General features: G+C 44.0%; 1 protein-coding gene across 3 annotated transcripts in view; it reads left to right on the top strand.

Moving 5' to 3' along the window:
* CPEB1 (cytoplasmic polyadenylation element binding protein 1) overlaps nucleotides 1-22,958 on the top strand; it is a 376,131-nt gene that overhangs the window by 5,841 nt on the left and 347,332 nt on the right. The gene's annotated exons all lie outside the window — the stretch shown is intronic.

Here is a 22,958-nt window from a genome sequence, read left to right as displayed (position 1 = left end):
AAATAACTTATTTTTATGTAGACATGTTTTCCAGAAGACCAGAGAGCAGTTGCTTGTTGCATCTTGTTTTGAATACAGACATGGGCACAGTTGCCTTTTTAATGTTTATTATTGATATGCAGATACAGGGAGGCGTGTGGTCCCTGAAAACCCGGTAGATTAAACTACACATGTATGTGAATATGCACTTTCACAACCTCTCCCTTTCGCATGTGACTGGGGAAGTTGCCCATTTTCCGTGACTCCTGACACCAGTATGCATGTTATTTTGGCTACGCTGCAGCTCTCCGCGCCTATAACCAAACCTCCCATGCCCACAGGGTGCAATGATATCTGTCTGAAAATACAGCTCAGCATCTCGTCCAGGGTATAAAGACGTATGCAAACGCAGCGACAAAACAAATGCCAGGATTTGGAAAAAAACAAGGCGATCTAGTAGAAAAATAGGAATTTATTTTCCCCATTAACTTGTTAAAATGAGGACGTTAAAACTGGCAGAAAAGTAAAGCCAATTTTACCTTCAGTTGAGTCTACTGCCTAAATCAGGAGTCTCAGACATTCATCATGTGGAGGTAGGCATTTCGTTAAGTCCAGTATGAGCTGTAGGTCCTAAGCAGTGCTTTGACGCCAGCACGTAAAGCGCATTTTGATTCCAACCTTATGTCAATCTGATTACATAGAGAACGTCGCACCACACAGTTCGAAAACTTCCAGATAGTTAATGCACTTAACAAAGAACTTCCGGATAGTTCATACACTTAACACGGATACGTAGGTAAACCTCCGCAGCAGGCACCTTAATTCCTTCTGTAAAGTAGATTTACTGACGTTTGTAGCATAAACCGTAATCCCCAGAGCCATCGGTCAAGCAAATTTATTTTTGTTTTTCTGACACCTGACTGAGAAAGACCCCGGACCACTATTTTGGGGTATCTACTTCAGCATACAACATACGTCCAACAATAATCTTTAATATATTTGAGATAACAGGATTTTTTAAAGGTTGTTAGAAATTACTAGAGCTCATAGTGTGTAACATAGTGACCCTGGAGGACATTTTTCATTTAAACTAAAGAACTGGAGCAATGTGAATAATTTGTGATAAATTGGAGGTTCAATATTTTTGTAGATCGTGTTGGTGAGTCCTACGCCTAATATATGAATTGGAAATGCTGCTTTATGTAGCAAGAGTGGGAGTTGCTTCCTGGTGCTAAGTTCAATTCCCTTACAAGACTCGTGCGTTGTCTACACATTTCCTACCTTTAAATAGGTCCCGAGTGTGTATATGGATAGGTGCCACTTTATAGAAGGTTTGTTTTATTTCCAGAACTTCGAGGTTTAGAATACAAATTGATTTCTTTGAGCTTGCTCGCCTTAAAATTTTACTTTGTTGGGTATGCAGAAGTGTTTTGGTGAAGCTTTGAACTGGATGCGTACTGTTTTAAATAAGTCTATTTTCTGTTTGAAGCTATCCTTAATTCTTTAAGGACTGGCATGTTAGTGATCTGACCACTGCCTGCGTCTTAGTCTAGTAGACCACACTCAGTCCATCAGACCTGAATGTTCTCTCCAGAATGCTGATGTACCACGTTCAAGAGGTGAGAGCTAAATTTGTTCTTTGCAACTTAAGTGCTAGGTGAGCACTCTAACACTAATGGCAGGTTGTTTGTGACACTAAAGAGCCGGGCATCCAACCAGACCATGTACTGTGTGATACTGCTTTGTGCTAAAGAACACAACGCAGCAATTGGAGACCAGTTGAACATCACACAGTTCAGGGTGAGGAAGATGTGGACAATGCAAACTTCTAGGATGAGACAGTGCATTGAACTGCTGTGGAGTGGTATTTGCCCACTGTAGTGGTGGTTTACCCACATAATGATCCATGGCCTATTGTGGGCATCCTGAGATGATGGTAACCACACCGGGTATTGTACTGCGATGGCATGTTATACTATTGTTACACACCACGATGAATATGGTTCCTTAAAAGTCTTGTGCATGGACTTGTCTGCAGATGAGTATCCATGGAGGGACATCAGCCAGCCGCAGACTGCACATAGTGTGGGTGTTAAAAGTTGAGTTCCTCATGTATTACACATGCAGACCAATGAATCTGCACATAAGAACTCCAAGGAACCATTTCATTGACAAGGCAAAAGTTTAGAGGTAGGTCATACATTTGGGAAAGTACAATTTAGCAGGCTTATTTTTGAAATCCCTTTAGTCAGTGATGCATTTGTGAATCAGTGTTGCCCCTCATCTAATTTGACTAATTCTTTGAATTTATTTGTTGGGTAAGGGTAGTTTTGAGAATGATTGAGTGCAGTAGTATGAACTGTATCATAGATCGTTTCCAGGATGTTTCATTTTGCTTTCAGGACTACCTCTTGTGGAAAACAGTTTCTATTAGAGCCCCTCCAGTAATATACTAAACCCCTGCTTACCACCTCAGGTTGGCGCATCATTTCACATTTACTTTATTTTTGATTTTAATGAGCATAGAGTATTTATTCTACTCCAGGTATATACCCACAAGTCTCCAGAAATTTCCCTAGCCATCTTCTGTTTCCAACTCTTCCAGTATTGTGGAGCTGGGCACATTTCATCAGTTTCAAGTGCCTTATACAGTAGACACAGCCTTTCATTAGCAAAAATGTAAATCTAATTTGCTAATGGTTCTTTAATACCCCAATTAGGTTTATGTAATTCTGCCTGGTGAAGAAGCAACATGAGAAGACCTTTGCCCACTTACTGAAACTTCTCTGGGGTAGAAATCCCCTCTGCATGATGTACAGTTCCTTTGCCAGAAATGCCCGACTGCATGTATCGGATATATAATTTTATTTATTTATGGCTGTTGCACACAGTGTTTGCAAAGGCTTATGCCAGTCCCTTGACATAAGAGGTTCTGGATCTCATTTAACTTGTAAAAGCCCACCAACCATGCCCTCAATGCAGATAATGGACTACTACTGTCCCGATCAAGGGTTTATTACAAAGAGCAGCAGTGCTAAGTGTTTTGTGAATTCATAGTTGTGACCACATCCTTTTACCTTTGTCACTGGCGTCGAGGCCTGCTGGCCTATTTGCCTAAAGTTCAGTTTCAGTGTGCTTAACCACTTCCTAATGCTAACATCCCAAGTGTATGCTGTATTCATTTGTGCATGGCCTTCCTAGTGCATGAGTGAGCCTGACTAAACAAGGTCTGTGGGTTCCCTTTTGGATGCCCCTGTTTTGGTCTCGTGCAAACAGATGGAGGTGAGGTTGTTTTCACATATAGTGTATTACTGACTTTCCTGAAGATATTGGGAGAGGACTTAAACACAGGATTGTGAAAACAGCTTCTTTGATTCAGTTGGGCATTTTTGCTGAGGTGGTGCAAATTAATCTTTCAGTAGCTTTGACATTTGATAGATTGTGATTGGGGGGGGGGGGTTGCATTCTCCTTTGCTAAAGGTGAAAGGGGACTGCTTAGGGGAGACCAACCATGGTCTCTCCCCTGCTCACTCTAAAGTGTCTGGTAACAGCCAGGTGCAGAAAGCTCACACTTGTACCTCTATAGGGGCTCCATGCTCAAAACCTCCCTGCTGTGAGGAGCATCCCCCTGCACAAATGTTAAGGCTGTAGAGAGAAAATGAGAACCATCCCACACTTTGTAAGTTGCAAAAAGCGAATACACACCCCTCTGCTTTTACTGTGTAAAAGTGGGAGCTAATGACCTTGTTCCAGTTCCAAGTTTTCTTCAACCAGGGAAGGCAGACCGCAACCTTGATACCTCAGCAATACACATCTGACAGGTGATCGTGGGTGACGCTTTCACACAAGACAGCAGCTCCTGGAGGGACTGGACGCTCCTCTTGTTGCAGAGACAGTGGCCTTCACACACGGGCTGCTGCCCTGGACTCTAGTAGTCACCCTTCCACACTAACTAAACTCCACCCCTCCCTCCAAATATAATATGCATACTCCAGAAATGGAGAACACAGGTGCTTTGTTATGAGATTGTTTAAAAGGACTATTATGGTACCTACGTTGTTAGGCATACAATTCTCTACTGACTGAGATGTAGGTACATGCACAATATGCAAGCAGTTCCTAGTCACTTGGATTACCTAATTCTTAGGATGAGGGCTCCTACCCAGTATCGAGAGTACAATGGCAGACCTTTTCAGAATATAAACCTAATGTTGTATTACGAGAAGTTTTACTATTTGTAAAACAATAAAAACATTAAACTGCCAATATAGAGTTAAAAAAAAGTGTATTTATGTGTGTGTGATATAGATCAGCCAAAGTCTTTTGCCGAAACAAGTAGGCAAGTTTTTCTTGTGGCGCCTCACACTTTATTATTATGAAATAAAATAAAAATAAAACTTTGTGTAATAGCAAATCAGTGTACCGGTTTGTTCTCTCTTGGATTTACTTATGGGAGAAGGTTAGATTGGGGCAGGATTCCTAGGAGAATTAAATACATACACAAAAGTATCCGTAAATAAATAAATATTGGTAACAAAGAAAAACCCAAAGGAGGCAGACCTAGTAATGGTTTACTGTGCTACCAGAACTGGTGAGTGGTTCCCAGAGAGGAGGGGGCATCTCTGGAGTCTTGCATTGCTGGATTCTGTTAATCTGACCAGAAGCAGTCTTCCTACTGGGAGAAGAAAATTTTCAAGCCTGCCAGACTACCAGGATGAGTCTGGAGCTAGTGAGGCCTGCCAGAGGAAGGGCCAGAAAAGAGATTTGTGTGCCCCAAATGTCTGCAAGTGTCACTACTTGCACTTCTAGTAAGTAACCATGAATTCAATGCTGATGCAACAAGGATTGTGATCCTATGATGCTGTGACCCAAAGAACTGTTGTGCTTGCTCTGTGCTGCTGCAGGCTTCTGAAGGATCAAGATTGTCCATGTGCCAGTGGCCCCAGAGGCCAAGGCCTGACCTAAGCCACTTTCACTTGGAGGTCTAATACCTTGAAGCAGGGTCTGTGAGCATACTAGCACTAAGAGGCTGGCCAAACTAGCATGACGAGTTGCACCTACACAGTGCCTCTGATTTAAGGTTACCTGTCGTCTATTCACATGGCTCTCCTAATCCTTGTGTCCCTCTTCAGCCACAACCTCAATGGGGTCAAAACTTCATTGTAACTGCGACATGCACACCTTCTCAGTAGCAGGAGGGGCTCTGGGCTGCTGTTGGCTGCCTCCCAACACCTGAAAGCCTTCAGGACTGACTGTGGTGAGGCAGCATGAGCTATGAAAGACTGAACACATTAACAATTCACGAGGGGGTGGGTAATCTCTGCCTGAGCATAAATTCATGCTTTTACAACTATCCTGCAATGAAGGCAATGGCCTAGTCCGAAAGGGAGGATTTATTGGGTGAGGAATTGGAATAGCCTCAATGCACCTAGCTCACCAAATTGTACCTGACCATTATTGTATATGTAGTATTACGTTTGTGTATTAAATAACATTTCAAAGTAAAGCACTAGATCAAACAGGTTATTGTGCTGTTCGTTGAGTTCTGAGTTTATCACTCCCTTATTACCTCACTTGGAAGCCTGACTGCTAGTCTTCCTAATGATGGAGTCAAGTGTTGACTGGGTTTTACTTGGCACTGTGTGCAAGTCCATAATAAGACTGACCTGGACATCAGAGGCAAACGACCCTTCACTCCTATAGTTGAGGCCCAGTATCACTGGCTTGTGCTTTGTCCCGGCCAATCAATGTGGCACTAAAATGTGTGACTGACTGTTTCATGATTAGGGGCACTCTTGCCTTGACCAATCCAATCACAAGTGTTCGGATCCTTCACAACTTTATTCATCCCTTTTTTCTTTAAAAAAAACCTGCTAATGCATGTAGTTCTCAAAGAAGTCCAATACATGCATGAGAAGATGTGACTACATACTGGCACGGAAACTGTATATACCGTGGGAGAAGTTCTAAGATTCATTTATTTCACCCACTGTACGAGATTATGAAATGTATATACACAAATGGAATTCAGTTTTTGACAATATCTTGAAAGAAGGGTATATTCCCCTGAAGACTGTTTGAGAATGAAAGCACAGCAAACGTGTTTGTGTTAAAGAGCAAACGGGATAACTTCAGGGCATAGTTAACTTCAATAAACATTAATTTCTGTCTTTCCATCTACATATATTAAAAAATGTACATATTCAGCAGTCCCAAGTATCAAGCATATGTTGTCCCCTCATGATGGAATGGATGAGCACCATTTTGCATTGATCGCACTTCTACGAGTACCTATAACAAACCATGTTTATGAAATAACGTGCTGCTCCAGTTTCTGTTCAAGGCAGTTTCCATTAATTTACCACGAGGTGGTGCACAAATGTTCGTATGGTAATAAACCATTAAACATCTATTGTCAGTAAAAGGCTAGAATTTATTGGCTGAAAGTTATTGCAGGCAAGCACTGCCAACACCTGCATAGCTTTATTAATTGATAAGACTGCCTTGTAAGCACTATGGGGAAAGCAACAAATATTGAACCATTGAAGGATCTGTTGTGACCTGGTAGCCATGGTTTAAATGGCCCCCAACAGATCAAGAATGGGTTGCATGCTTTCTGACAGGATTGCTTGAGTCATGACGACAGTCCTCTTGTGCTAGCACAACCAGCTATGTCGCATACATTCTGGGAAACTGTTCAGGAAATGTTATTGGTCCTGCCCATTGGTGCTAAGGAATGAAAGCAAAGTACAACTGCATACTCTCTGGGCTTGTCCTTCCTAACAAAAGTTATATCCGCTCTACCATTGTCTGGGGTCTGTCCAGTGAATATATTACCAGCCAGTTGGTACCTCTGTAGCTGTTTTCCCCTTTTCGTGGCAGGTTGGAACTAAGGGACATCTACCACATCAGTAGCAGTCTCAATCTACAGCTGGATCTGCTTCATCCCATCACCTTCTGGTGAAGAGGGAGGTCGCCTACTTAACCACCGACTGCTATATTATAAAGACTGATCACTGGGTATTCCTGCTTATCAGCAGGCTGCAACCTTCCCTTCCTGCTCTCCACCAGACAACCCACTTACTAGGAAGTTCTTTCTGACGTGCCATGGATCTTGATGGTAAATGTTCATTTTGTGTTAAGCAGTGCGACCACTGAACTGGTAGCCTTGAAGAAGAGGGACATGGTATTGATTCCCTTTATTACTTGGTCCCCTAAAACTACAGACCTTGGTCCCATGATGAGTCTCTCTTAAACCTCTTAATTCAAGACCAATTCATATGCTGTTACTGAGCCAGGTTTTAGCCATCCTGAATGCACGAGATTGGTTGCTGACCCTAGATCTCTAGGATGTCTATTTTTTCATCTGCTAATATCTTCTCAGATGTTCCTTCAATTTCACCATGGGCGTTGGAGCATTTTCTGTTGGTTGCAATGATAGTCACTAATGAGGTACTAAGTTCAAGTATTTCTCTATTGGGAAAATGACCGAAGGAAGTGTACCCTACATTAGCCATGGAACCTTTGCGTACCATGACCTTTCACAACTTGGACTTCAACATCAGTGCCCATAAGTCACACTTCACCAACATACAAAGGCTGATTGTCATAGGTGCTGCATGTGACATAATCTGTGCAAAGGCTTTTGCTCCTTCGTGACTAAGATATAAATCAGGGCCTGGTACCTTAAGTGTCACATCAGTTGCTAATACCTTGTGCATCTTTGTGGTGCCATCTCCAGTATAAAGCCCTTCAGCAGCACCCAAGACAACTCTATCTCCAGCATCAGGGGAATTGTTCGGCCTGTGTGTAGATAGTCTACTCTGTCCTACTGGATCTCCACTGGTTGGTGCATCTAAAAACCTTCTCTTTGATTTGGAGATGTCGTCATGGCTGGCTGAACACCCACCAGAAAATCAGCTTGAAATGGATTTGTAGTGACCCACAAACTGAACTGCTTGAATCGTTTCCAGCCTTGCCATTGTTGTGCTGCATCTAGCACTTTCCCGTTCCCAGTTGGGATTAGCTGCTGCAATAAGTTATTTGGCAGTTTTGTCTGCTTTGTCTCACTGACTATTCCACTCTTTGCGTCTCCATGTTTTTCTGAAAGGTTTATGTATTGTCCCCCAATAGACGTGCATACACCTTTGCTATCATTCTGTAGCAGGGTTTGAATCTGGTGTTGACCTTCTCCATCTGGCCAGTGTTATTTCTGGTGGCAATAACTTATAGGGTCAGTGAATTAGATTAGTATGGCCACCTTTTCTACCTAAATTGTTAAAACATGACCTTCTTGCTAAAGTCTGTCTTGCCTATCTCGTTCATTCTTATTTCCTCTTCACCATGCTGTGGAAGAGAATCTACATTAAATGGACCCATGCATGATGTATCTTAATTGCCTTGACCGATCTAGAAGAGTGAATAAGCTCCATCTTTGCTGGGACAAAGAAGGCCAAAGCATTAATTTAGTGCACAGTGCTTTTTTGATAAAGAGCTTATGCATTGACTAAGAGAACCATCTGGCTGGTATACACGCACACTTAGTGTGGGTCATAACTGTTTCTACTGTATCTCATTGAGTAATCCATTGTAGAAGCCACCAGAGGTGCCCTGTGGCAGATATTTGCTGAACAGCCCTATATTTAACCTTTCATATGTTTTGAAAGTTTTTGGCTCACAGCTCGGGCATACAGTGATGGATAATTTGGCATGCCTGTGTTGCTGGACTGTCATTATTTGGCACCACTTTATCCCACATACTAGAGGGTATTTCTTTAGGACTTGTTCCTAAAGTTAGGAATCTGAGGGGAAGTATCCATTAAACAATTGGTAGTAATATTTCTGGTGGATATTAAGTCTTCAGATCTTTCCTCACAGCCCTTTCTTCTTCCCAGATGAGTTTAGTGGTAAGATTCCAAGGTATACAAATGTCGTCTATGGCAGTTGTCATTAATGCTTTCAGTTGCTCTCCAAGACTTGGTAAGACGTGATAGTTTGGCAGAAGATGTTAGGATCCAGTGCCGGCACGACTGTGCCATGTATACCCTAATAGTTGATCGTGAGTTCACAGAACTGTGACAGATGTGTTGTGCTTCTTGGTGGTACTAGAAAACAATTGCTGGGGAGCATCTGCATGCTGGCTACATAACGACCTGGAAGTGACTGAGTGGACTTGAATATAAGCACCACCCATTCATGCGGACATTAGATTTTGGGCTTCTAATGTTTCAGATGCTAATGTCCCAATTTTGTTGTCCTTCGGACAACTTACAAACTTAATCCAGTGTGCTAGAGAACAATGTCCCTTCCTAAAACCGGTTTCAAACTGATTGTAGGTAGCAGATGTCAGTCACATACCTGCACAAGGTGTCCCTCTGGTGTTTGGGCTTGGGAGACACCTGAGTCATGCAACAAATGTGCCCATGTACACTCAGACTATCGTAGGACCAAGAAGCAAAGCAGTACGTCAAACGCAAGTTGTGACCCTCGTGTAAATCCTGGCACTGACTGTTGGCCCAGAGACTGTTCCAGTGAATGGTGTACTTAATCAAAGCCATCCTGGAAGTCAGTCTAAATGCAAGAAAAAGTGAAGCAGGACTTGATCCTATCCCGCTCTATATCAAAGAAGGTTTGTCAGTGTCGGTCATTCTCCCTCCAAGTTGATTTCACAAATAAAATTGGTGCACTTAGTTTCCCCAGGTTGCCTGCAACACGACAGCAGATTGATGTTCTCCTCTTACTTGCCATTGAGATTGGTCAATGCATTACATTTGGATTCCTGCGTGACGGCCCACTGAAATATAGCCAGCAAGCTCTTGCCAGCAGTATAGACCACCAGGTCTCTATGGCTGAAACACTTCATGGCACCAGGATGCAACCAAATCGTTTTGTGCTCACGCTAACCTAGATATTGCAGATGGCCTAGGAAAGGTGGTTGTCACCAATGTTGTATGTCACTGCCATGCATGGATGATTCCCCCAAGATTTTCTGGAGACTTACGAGCCTCTCATGGATATGAACTTCAGTGGCTAATGTCTTTTTGGTGAAAAAGTGGATTCTATTGGTGTTTTCAGAACATAGCCACATTATGCTCTGGGTCTATTGACCCCTGCCACGCAGTTCCCATATCAGTTTAGCAATTCTCTTGAGAGGTTGGAGGGGGGGGTACGGGAGGACTAGTATATTGACAGTAACAGTTTCCCAGTCTTTGAGGTCACTGATATGGGGTAGAACTCGGCATTTCCTTTCAGGGTTATTGATCCAGCATGTCTGACAGATTGGCCGTAGAAATCGTTCCATGTGGCTTTGTCCAAACCATTTTTTTGCTCTGCCAACCCTGCTCCCCACCATATTTGGCCATCTTTCAAAGGAACACCCCTCCCTTCTGTTACAGTAGGTGCAAATATTGCTCTCCAATTTGTGCATTGAGAGGGTTTCAGATTAAGAAAGTTGAGTGCTGTTAGTGCTGCTTTTTTCTTGTGTCTATATTGACCTTTTGATCTCTGAATGCCTTCATGTGAAAGAACAAAGTTAAACACACTAGCTTGGATCTAGACCGCTCTGCAGTTTTCCCTTACCTCAGTTGTTGAAGGTGGGCTCCCCTGTTGGTCATAGCCCACTTCCTTATGACTGCAAGCCTCTTGATATTGTTGGGGTTGAGGGTCAATAAGTTGAAGTTTTACCGGACTCATTCAGAGGCAGCGACTTGTTGGAGCAAGCCTGGCTACAGTGCAGTTCAAGGCCTTCACTCTTCTGCAACAAGCCCAGGACATTTGGGCTATGATTCCAGTTTCAGTCCTGGATTTTGATACGAGCAATTCTGAGGCTGCTTGGTTTCGTCCTGGTCTAATATGCCAGGTGACACATGCTGGCTCTGCAATAGAATCTGAATTTACAGTAGGTCTACTACTGGGAAATCTATTGGATGCCATCCAGATTTGGCAAGGGACGGTTCATGATTTGCTGTGGTGGCTGCACAAACAAATTTGTCCCAGCAGAAAGCCCATCTCCATTCCCCACCCAGAGTGGGCCCTGACAGATGTGTCCGAGTTTGAGGTGGAGTTTGTAAGATTAATCTCCAATGGTGCCCAGTTCCTTATCAGTCTGCCGGAGTTGCAGGCCATTCATCTGGTCCTGAAGGCCTTCTTCTCTACAAGGGAAAGTAGAGGCAGGTCCTCCCCCAACAACCTAGCCATGTGGTACTGTTGCAAACAGGGCTGAGTGGGGTCCTGGTATTGTGCTAGGAGTCTCTGCACCTCTCTAGTTGGTTGGAGCATTGGACCATTTCTTAGATCGAGACCCACCCTGAATACCAGAGCAGGTAATCTAACTAGGTGGTGTCTAGCAGATTGCAAATGGTGTCTAAATCTCATTGGTGCAGGCCATCTTCCAGTAGCAGGGAGAATCCTAGATTGATGATTTTGCCACCATTGGTTATACAGTGTGAAAGGTTTTGTGCACTGAAGTTTCTTTAACACTCAGTAGGTGTATTCCATCTGATTCCTTCAAGTGTTCTGATCCTGTCTGTCCTTCCTCATCTTCTGAAAGATAAGGAATGCCAAGGCCACCGAATTCTGAGCATCTGTTCTCCAATTAGGCTCCCACTTTGAGAGTATTTTGTGTTGCACCAGGACAGCAGTGTCCTTCTGCCAAGCCTGCACAAACTACACCCCAATTGAAGGAGTTTGAGCAGTGTCTATTGACAGCATTTGATCTGCTGTCGGAAGTGATGAATGCTCTGATCACAATGAGGATCCCTGCCAAGAAATCAATTTGTTGGGTCCTGGGACAGATTTTTTTCCCCTTTTCGTTTTTGACTTGCCAAGGCCTTGCAGTGGACGTTTCATTTATTTATATGCGTTTTTGGGCTTTCTGTGTCTGCTAGACTAAACTGTCCTGGTTTAAATCACCTATTGTGATGAGGCTTAAAACATTTTTGAAACATGCTTCCTCCCAGACTGTTTCACAGTAGGGGTCTTAATGTGGTCCTCTAGCTAGCTCATGCATACCTGCTTTCTGCATCTCTGGACTGACTTTATTTCTCATTGAGATTACTTTGTCTTTCCCTGTGAGCTTCAGGCACAGTCAGTGCAACCCCTCTATACCATGCTTTTGTTCCCTGGTAAACAGTTGGGGACTTGGGTGGCCACCTTGCCTAAATTAGATTGCCAACATGAAAAGGAGTCAGTCACCCAGCTTGCATTCTTTACTTTTGGAGAGGCACCATAATTGGACTCTTTAAAAGGGCATTACATTTTTACATTGATATTAAGATGGTACTGTGTGAACAATCAGCTTTTTTTTTTTTATGGCTCTCCAGCAAAGAAGGGATGTCCGACTGGTACCTTGTGCAGATGGATTATCCTGTGGCTCAAGATCTGCTATGCACTAGCCAAGAAGCCGCCTCAAAGGTCTGAAAGTCTATTCCACTAAGGGCCCAAAACTGCTATCCATGTGTTGGCATGCAGAGTGCCTATTAATTGACATCTTTTCACGTAGCGACTTGGCTGTTAGAGTAGATGTTCACAAAACTATTGTCATGACTGGCTGCCAAAAGGGCATTTTGCTAATTCAGTCCACAAACACTTTTATTAAAGTGCACTTCACAGATTTATATTTTAGATGGACTGCTTTTGTACCTGTTGGAAGGTGAGGAATCTGGTTAGTAGTATCCATCAGTAGTCCATCTTTGTGATGTATACTGAAACTGGATTCTGCACTGCCATCTCACTTCCCCATTTTTTTTAGTTTCTTTTTTAATTTCTTAAAAGTTCCAAAGTTGGGAATCTGCACACTGGTGTAACAACAATTGTTCATGCTCCTGGTTTGAGGGCACAAAGAGCATCAAGAAACCAAGTTTGCTTTTGGATGAGGCTTTTAGGCAGAGGGCAGAAGAGGCAGCACAGAGCTGCATGCCACCCACTAGCAGTGTGTGGGTACTGCTGGGAAAAAAAATGGATAGTCTTGGGCCTGGGGAGCATTCAAAGGTGAGGATTCTGCATTGATTAGCCACCAGAAAAAAGCATTACAAAAGGTAACTTGTTCTTCAAGCCATACTTGGAATGCTGTCCTTTCCACTCTTGGCGTGGTTTGCAGACTTCCATAGCTGTATATTGACCCAACCACAGGTGATTTTTAGAGCTCAGGCGTCAAATGAAGAGTCCTATTTTATAAGGCTGAGTTATTTTAAAGACCTACACTCCCCTCCTGGCCAGTTGACACTGAACATATGCCTCTTTCAGTCAGAAACTAAAGAAGCATTTAAATCCTTACTTGATCACATTTGCTCGATGCTCATCCAGAAGTCAATTCAGTAAAAACATTTCAAAATATCTTTCAATAGTTGTGAAAGCCCATTTTTTCATCTTCTGTGTGATGAAGAAAATATTTTAAAAGGATGAAAACTAACTTGAACGCTTTAGCGATGTGCAAAGGATACACTTGTTCTGAAACTCAATTTTCAGAATGTTATACTCTATAGTTTGATCAGTAAAGCAGCAAGTTAGTAGGAATGTTTTTGGACCTTTCTTGGACATTTACTGTCTGTAAACTACAGTGTGCTTACTACATCATGCTTTAGTAATACCTTTGTTAGAAGTGACTGTTTAAACCTAAACTGAGACACTCCTTCCCTGATGGCACTATTAGTAAACTAAGAGGCAAGTCAGATGTGTCCCTTATATGCGGGCTGGATTCTTATGATAGATGGAGCAAATATTAAGTCTACTTAGCAGAAGTGCTGAGCTCACATATTTGAAGGTGCACTCATATGTGAGAATGAAGAAAAAAACCAACTCTGTAAACTAAAGTGTTTGCCTGGATCACACATTTTGAGACCTTACAGGTCAAGTACATTAGTTGGGTCAAGTAGATATTAAAGTTACTTGACCTAGAAGTCGTAACTTTTTTGTAAATTTTTGTTGAGGCCTGGAGCTAGTCTCTGAATAGATGACTAACTTCTGTGACAAGAACAGTGTCACCTAACTCAAGTCTATAGTACTGTCAAGTGCAATGAAGGAAAAGTAATTTCAAGCCTTCAGGGTTAATATATCCAGTTAAAGCTTCAAAAGTTAGTCCAGCTAAAGACTAGGGGTATAGCTGCTTTTTTTTTTTTTCTCAATTTTTGTATTAGATTTTGTACTTTTATTCCAACATAGCCAGGGAGTTTGATTTAGTAGCTATAATGTGAGGGAAGACCCATTCATGTCCACCGCATTACTGCTGTAGTGCAGTAGATGTGAAAGGTTTTCTACTTTGATATTGACAGTTTGAGCTATGGAGGCACTGTAACCAGTCTTGTAAGATCTAGTAAAATTGCATTTTACCTCGGTCAGTAGAAAGTGAGATGATTGCTTTGAGGTTATGGCGGGAGATCTTTATGCCAGTCTGTTAAGTTCTGGTCTGTGACCTCGAATGTCCAGTTGAGGGCAAACATGGTGCTTACACCAAATATCAGCCTCCACCCTGGCTAACGGTTTAATTGCTCCAGCTTCATGGACATTCCAGGTTTGTGACTTCTGTTCATGAATGGATCGATGTTCCCCCAAACTCTGCAGCTATGCCAGTGGCTGTACTTCCTTGAACTTTAATCAGTTGTAAGCAGCCACTAAAAAGACTTTCCAGTTGTTTCTTTAGAAACTATGGGTGCTTGAGAATTATGGTAGAATAGCTGTGCCCTTCCTTCGGACAACCAGGGGATTTGGAAAAGGACTATTGGATAGAGACCTCACCAGAACCATTCTCAGCTTCACACCCGTCCATTATTCTGTGCTGCCAAAATTGAGGCAAGAGCATTTAAGTAAAGTTTTCCTAGTGGTGTTCCTGCTAGAAACAGTGCTTCCCACAGAGCCCAGCAGGACTGCAGTCTCCAGAATGTCGTTCACGCAAGTTGCACTTAGTGGAATCACTGATCTTTTACAGGTGTCTGCGAATGGTATGTGTTAGTGCTGAGGCCAAAATATGGAAAATGTCTGACGTTTGGCCTTCAAACTAGTTTTGACAGTTTCCTTTCTCATGGATTATGCACATCCACTTGTGAGGTTCTTTTAATCTGGAGGTGTGGGTTATAACTGTTGCCATTAACACTTCATTCCAAGAAAATGTTTGACATGTTTGCAGTTTGACAATCTGATGGCATTATGGTTATACCAACAATGTTGGCTTGATGAAAGATACCTATTCCTGAACATGTAACACATTAGGTACAAGTAAATTGCTTCTTAACCTTGAAGCCCAGTTTGACTTAATTAAAAATATTAAATGGTGCGTGGTCTGCCCATGATGAAAAATCACTGTCAATGGCTTCGTGATATCATCCAGGTATTGTTTACTATCTATAAAACTTGTGTACCGCTGACACAGGGTTTTTGCAACTTAGCACTGCCTGGTTTTAGGATTTAAAAAATAATTAAATGTAAACCTAGTTCTGTTCCCTTTCTCTAACCGTTTTGTACATTGAAACTGTGCTTTCATTGAGGTAATCCTGACCATTTACACACTGTGACCCCCTGTTGACTTTGAAGGATCTAGCTGGGTTAACCTTATCGTTTATTTTCCCCAGAAGTATGTAGAAACTACAAAAAATGTACTGCTGCATTTTTAGGTGGTGTACAAAAGTATATTACTCAGATGCAGCTTTTGGTGACAATCAAAGAAAAAACTAACACATACTAAAATTTACATTCGTGGTTTTCTGGGTATCATTTGTGTACAGTTGGACTTAAGCATTAACGTTTTCTTGCATAAAAAACAGTGCTTATTAGGCAAGGACACTTGGTAAGTCATAATGCAATAGCAGTTATATAGAACATATGCACAAATTGATAATATGAAAGAGGAACTGGTGCTGGTAAACCAGGTATACAAATTGGATCTTCCTGATGATGCATTCCCACAGATAGCTCACTATATGAATTCTCCTGCCAGGCTTCAGACTGGTCTGGAAACCCTTTTGCCTTTGTCGTCCAACAATTACTAACCAGCACGGACTGCCAGGTGGTGGTGGCAGCTGCGCTAGTGCCCCCTACCCCCCAGCAACGGTGGTGCTAGATCTGTTCACAATGGCTCCATGTGTGCCACTTCCCAAGGTTGAGGCCACTTGTGTGGGTTTCATGAGGCCAGCATCTAACTTCAGTGACTCCAGACATCGTCCTTCCAAAAACTCCAAAAAGCAAGTCTACGCTGGATAAGATGCTGTCACCAGCTCTTGTCTTTGACTCCAGTGCTGCCCACATAGACTCTGGAACAGGCCAAGGAGTTGATGAGTTTCCACGTGGGAAAAGACCTGGTTAAGGCCAGTTTGAGCAATGTAGCCTATTGTGAATGCAACCCCAAGGCCCACACTTGTTTTGTTTGGAGGGCATTTTGTGGTTAAGGCTGGTACCTTGACCAGGGAGGACAAAGACTGGATGCACAGTGGATAATGAAGTTGATAATCTGTCACTTAACAAACCAATACTGGTGTAGTTGATCCTATTTAGTTTTATTGGGAATCAAGAGTTTGCTAAGCCTTCTGGCTTGCAGACATGTTCACCCGTCATAGTGACTTTTAACCTACTTGCTCCAGTTTAGTGTATTTTTAAATGTATTTCTTCCAAGATGGCTGTTACGTTTATATTTAGGAAGATGTTTTGATTTTTTTATCAGTACCGCTCTGAAGGAGCCAATATAGTCAGAGACAAATTGTAACTGTATGTATTTTGACATTTTGTCCCTTTTCCCACTTGTGTGACAGGAACATAATGTTCTTTTGGAGGGAATTGTTTATATAATTGCTGCCCCAAGCATGCCTTATCTATTGCTTAGGAACATACCTGTGTCAGGAATCCTATAAGATCTGTATAAATATCATGCAGACAAGCTTATCCGAGGGATTCCTACCAGATGCGATCAACAGTATCTGTACTACACGTCGCCTTTAATGCAGGCCCAGCCTTCGTGTCACCAGTCTGAGATCTAATTTCAAGGTAACAAGGGTTGGTAGGCTCTTCTCATGGACATGGTCCTGGCAGATAAGGTTTAACACACCTAGCTTTTGTTGGGTTAAATTAGGTTTGCATACTAAGGTTTTAGGGGTTTTACATTTCATGCTGTTGCAAGATGTTTGGGGGGCGGTCTTTGTATTCACGAGTCATCTTTACAATTCTGCTTCTTGCATTGTTCATTATCCTAATCATTGCAGATTGCATTCTTGTTAATAAACCTATTAAATGTCACTGCATCACCTTGCCTGTGTGACTGAGACTTGCTGCTCATGTGAGAATGGTAATCTGTTTAACCAAGACTGAGATGACTGAGATGCTGCACACTTGAGTCCAGGCGTAAGGCTGCCCAAAATCACATTTGGTGAGGTACTGCTTGTGAGCTGGGAGGATTGGGCTGATAGTTGCAACTTGTAGGATTGGCCTAGTCTCCTACAAACAAGTGCTGTAATCCCTAAACCAGCAGTCTTGCCTAGAGCTAGAATCCAACTACGACACTGGCATACACTTTGTAGGAAGTTGGCTCTGTATGTGCTATTTCAAAGTAAGGAATAGCATGCACAGAGTCCAAGGGTTCCCCTTAGAGGTAAAATAGTGGTAAAAATAGATAATACTAATGCTCTATTTTGTGGTAGTGTGGTCGAGCAGTAGGCTTATCCAAGGAGTAGTGTTAAGCATTTGTTGTACATACACATAGACAATAAATGAGGTACACACACTCGGAGACAAATCCAGCCAATAGGTTTTGTTATAGAAAAATATCTTTTCTTAGTTTATTTTAAGAACCACAGGTTCAAATTCTACATGTAATATCTCATTTGAAAGGTATTGCAGGTAAGTACTTTAGGAACTTTAAATCATAAAAATTGCATGTATACTTTACAAGTTATTGACAAATAGCTGTTTTAAAAGTGGACACTTAGTGCAATTTTCACAGTTCCTGGGGGAGGTAAGTTTTTGTTGGTTTTACCAGGTAAGTAGGACACTTACAGGGTTCAGTTCTTGGTCCAAGGTAGCCCACCGTTGGGGGTTCAGAGCAACCCCAAAGTCACCACACCAGCAGCTCAGCTCAGGGCCGGTCAGGTGCAGAGTTCAAAGTGGTGCCCAAAACACATAGGCTAGAATGGAGAGCAGGGGGTGCCCCGGTTCCGGTCTGCTTGCAGGTAAGTACCCGCGTCTTCGGAGGGCAGACCAGGGGGGTTTTGTAGGGCACCGGGGGGGACACAAGCCCACACAGAAATTTCACCCTCAGCGGCGCGGGGGCGGCCGGGTGCAGTGTAGAAACAAGCGTCGGGTTCGCAATGTTAGTCTATGAGAGATCTCGGGATCTCTTCAGCGCTGCAGGCAGGCAAGGGGGGGGTTCCTCGGGGAAACCTCCACTTGGGCAAGGGAGAGGGACTCCTGGGGGTCACTCCTCCAGTGAAAGTCCGGTCCTTCAGGTCCTGGGGGCTGCGGGTGCAGGGTCTCTCCCAGGCGTCGGGACTTAGGATTCAAAGAGTCGCGGTCAGGGGAAGCCTCGGGATTCCCTCTGCAGGCGGCGCTGTGGGGGCTCAGGGGGGACAGGTTTTGGTACTCACAGTATCAGAGTAGTCCTGGGGTCCCTCCTGAGGTGTTGGATCTCCACCAGCCGAGTCGGGGTCGCCGGGTGCAGTGTTGCAAGTCTCACGCTTCTTGCGGGGAGCTTGCAGGGTTCTTTAAAGCTGCTGGAAACAAAGTTGCAGCTTTTCTTGGAGCAGGTCCGCTGTCCTCGGGAGTTTCTTGTCTTTTCGAAGCAGGGGCAGTCCTCAGAGGATGTCGAGGTCGCTGGTCCCTTTGGAAGGCGTCGCTGGAGCAGGATCTTTGGAAGGCAGGAGACAGGCCGGTGAGTTTCTGGAGCCAAGGCAGTTGTCGTCTTCTGGTCTTCCTCTGCAGGGGTTTTCAGCTAGGCAGTCCTTCTTGTAGTTGCAGGAATCTAATTTTCTAGGGTTCAGGGTAGCCCTTAAATACTAAATTTAAGGGCGTGTTTAGGTCTGGGGGGTTAGTAGCCAATGGCTACTAGCCCTGAGGGTGGGTACACCCTCTTTGTGCCTCCTCCCAAGGGGAGGGGGTCACAATCCTAACCCTATTGGGGGAATCCTCCATCTGCAAGATGGAGGATTTCTAAAAGTTAGTCACTTCAGCTCAGGACACCTTAGGGGCTGTCCTGACTGGCCAGTGACTCCTCCTTGTTTTTCTCATTATTTTCTCCGGCCTTGCCGCCAAAAGTGGGGCCTGGCCGGAGGGGGCGGGCAACTCCACTAGCTGGAGTGTCCTGCTGGGTTGGCACAAAGGAGGTGAGCCTTTGAGGCTCACCGCCAGGTGTGACAATTCCTGCCTGGGGAAGGTGTTAGCATCTCCACCCAGTGCAGGCTTTGTTACTGGCCTCAGAGTGACAAAGGCACTCTCCCCATGGGGCCAGCAACATGTCTCGGTTTGTGGCAGGCTGCTAAAACTAGTCAGCCTACACAGATAGTCGGTTAAGTTTCAGGGGGCACCTCTAAGGTGCCCTCTGGGGTGTATTTGACAATAAAATGTACACTGGCATCAGTGTGCATTTATTGTGCTGAGAAGTTTGATACCAAACTTCCCAGTTTTCAGTGTAGCCATTATGGTGCTGTGGAGTTCGTGTTTGACCGACTCCCAGACCATATACTCTTATGGCTACCCTGCACTTACAATGTCTAAGGTTTTGTTTAGACACTGTAGGGGTACCATGCTCATGCACTGGTACCCTCACCTATGGTATAGTGCACCCTGCCTTAGGGCTGTAAGGCCTGATAGAGGGGTGTCTTACCTATACTGCATAGGCAGTGAGAGGCTGGCATGGCACCCTGAGGGGAGTGCCATGTCGACTTACTCGTTTTGTCCTCACTAGCACACACAAGCTGGCAAGCAGAGTGTCTGTGCTGAGTGAGAGGTCTCCAGGGTGGCATAAGACATGCTGCAGCCCTTAGAGACCTTCCTTGGCATCAGGGCCCTTGGTACTAGAAGTACCAGTTACAAGGGACTTATCTGGATGCCAGGGTCTGCCAATTGTGGATACAAAAGTACAGGTTAGGGAAAGAACACTGGTGCTGGGGCCTGGTTAGCAGGCCTCAGCACACTTTCAATTGTAAACATAGCATCAGCAAAGGCAAAAAGTCAGGGGGCAACCATGCCAAGGAGGCATTTCCTTACACACTTGGATTTATAAAATGCTAGTGGTGTAGATACTTCACCAAAGTGAAATTCTCTAGACAACTCTCCTTGCTACAGAGGTTTTATCTTTTACAAGTTAATAAGGCATATGGCATTTTGGACTCTACTTTGTTCAAAGTAAAATCCTTGGCATTTGATTATAGATGTTATTTCACTTCAAGGTCCTTGTGCCAGCATTCAAACAAAACCCTATCCTGGTCCAGCATTCTGTAGAGCTTGCCAGACACCATTGACCTGCTCTTGATGACCCTCATTGATGTCCTCGCCAGAAAGTGTAGTTGTCCAAAAATCTTCCATGCAGAATTCTTTCCTATGGCACCCCGTATAGGGAATTTAGAAAATTGGGATGCCTTGCGCTACAAAGGTTTTGGCTTCTGACTGCTTGGCACTTTGCCTAAACAGCAGGTGGTATAAGAAATGCAAAGTAAATCCATTACTGGAATCACTGCCACAACGTGTGATAAATGTTCTACCATGGTGAGTGAAAGACCTGAAATATTTGAGTTTTACTTCAGACACAGCTGCTATTTATATCCCTATTGTGCTATGCTAGCATTCCACTGGAGTTTTTCTGGCATAAGGTATGCTCATAGATCCACCCTTTGACAGAGAAGCTATTCGGAGGAGGCAGGCGCTCCACCTGGATACCTTTTATTAGAAAAGCTACTGCTCATGCTCTTAGCCCTGCACCCTAGTGCAGAAGCTCTCTACTAGTACCAAAAGTTGTTCTAGGGTTGTATAGTCTCAAGTGGAATCAATCATTTCAGTCCAAACTAAAACATTACACTGCTCTTCCAGAGGTGGGTTGGATATAAGGATGCAGTTACAAGTTGCAGAAGATTCAGTCCCCACCATCTGCCACTTCCAATCATGGACTTTCCCCAACCTAGCAACGTCATTATTGGGAGATGGTCATCCATCCAATCTGCTGGAGCTACATCTCTACCTTCCTAGCCACCCCTCTGGGACACCCCCTTCCTTGCGGGGACAGTGTCATCTTGATTCTAGAGAGGAAATGCTTTGCTGAACAAGGTGTAAAGAGATGGTACCACCGAGAAAGAGGTATTGGATTTTAATCCAGTCACTTGTTGCTTCCCAAGAATTAAAAATTAAGGTCTGCCTGATCTCCACCCAGCATGACAAGTAATGTTGCTGTCCCTGAGGCCGGTCCTGTTGACCCTGAACTCAGAAGATTAGTTTGCTCTCCTGGACCTCTTAGACACCTACTTTCATCTTGCAGGTCTTCTGGCAACAAGTGTTTTTTGAGATTCACAGTGGGATCTCAGCGCAATCACTTTGTGGTCCTACCTTTCCAACCAATAGCCCCTGGTGTCTACCAAGGTGATGTCTATTGTAATGGGTTCCCTGGGGGCCAGTAGTGTTTCTGTACCTGGACAAAAACTGGTGAAAAGGAAGCTGCAGTTGCTGGTCCAGGAGTATCTCCATTTGACAATGCCCTTGGCTTTATTAATGATTTCTCCTCAGAGGATAGCAGACATTCAAGCAGTGATTCAAATGAATGCTGCCTCAAACTAAATGGCTTCATGCTAGCCAATCGGCTAGTCTTGTAGGCCTGCTTCCAATCCCATCTATTCTTCCTGCCCAATCGTCTGTGGGTGAATTGGGCAAAGCGAAGACTAGAAATTGGGGATGAGATTGTTGCGCTGATCTGTTGGCCCTCAATTCAGCATGGTATTTTTTTTCTGGAACAGAAAATACAATTGAGCAGAACCTCTCATAGAAGGTATCCAGCCTTTAGAGTCCTCTTTGGCTACGGCCCGCAGCCTTGCGCCAATAGAAGAGTTGGAGCTTCAAAAAAGTGACTAGTGTGACTGTAGAAATCTTTACTGGGTAACGGTGCCAAAAGTATCTGGCAGATGAGGGGCCTTCCTTGGCTGAGAAATTCTCATTGACATCTAGTTGCAGATTCCTTACCTTGGAATTTCCCCCCATGTGTTAGTCTGGATCTCAAGATTTTCTCACAGTACCCCTGCTCACCATTAGGTGGTATCAATTGGCTCCATGTCTCCTATCTGCAGTGTCCACGCTAGATAGAACGTTGCAGGTCTTATGTAGGACCCCTGCAGGCTGATGTCTGCTTTTTTCTTTCCATGCCAGGTAGCTCCAAATTTTAGACCTACTTGGCCTTTTTCAAGTTTGTCAAAGGTTTTGAGTGTCTAGTTTTGGTGTCAAGGGATGTCATTTAGGAAGACAGGGTTCAAGCCCTGTGATCCTGTCATCAGGCAATGTCTGACAGATCTGCACCTCATGAGCCTTTGGTGTTGGGCGTGCAACCACAACCTGAAGTAGTGCTTGGAGTGTCAGGCCATACATCCAAATGCTTTGAGGGAGCAGTCCCTGATACTTAAAGTGGCCTGACATTCAACTTCAAGTCAAGGCTGTGGTCAAGAGGAAGGTCCTGAGACTGGTTGTGGAATCCTCAATTGTAATCCTCCTAAAGTCCTCTGGCCGATCAGGTAAAATGAGGCACAAGAGATCTAAGAAAGGAAAACATTCTTTGACTTCACCCCATCCCATCAGCCAATGAGTAGGTAGCACAAGTGTCCTTGTTCTAGGCCTCCCTCTGCAGAGCCTGTGTCTGGGCTGACTTGGTGCCTCCCCAGGTTTCTGGGAGCTGAAGCAACCCCCCCCCTAAGTTTCAAGGCAATGCGCCTCCTTTCTGGGCAGTGCCTTCCATTTCCAGAGTTGGAGGGGGCTCCTTTGGGTTCTGCACCAGTAGCTTCGGCCTTTGCTCTGAGGGGCACTCGGGGATCCATGCCTGG

This window comes from Pleurodeles waltl, chromosome 3_1 (genome assembly GCF_031143425.1).
Source record: "Pleurodeles waltl isolate 20211129_DDA chromosome 3_1, aPleWal1.hap1.20221129, whole genome shotgun sequence".
Lineage (NCBI taxonomy): Eukaryota > Metazoa > Chordata > Amphibia > Caudata > Salamandridae > Pleurodeles > Pleurodeles waltl.
Note: the sequence above shows the minus strand (reverse complement) of the source record. Positions and strands in the feature narration are given on the sequence as shown.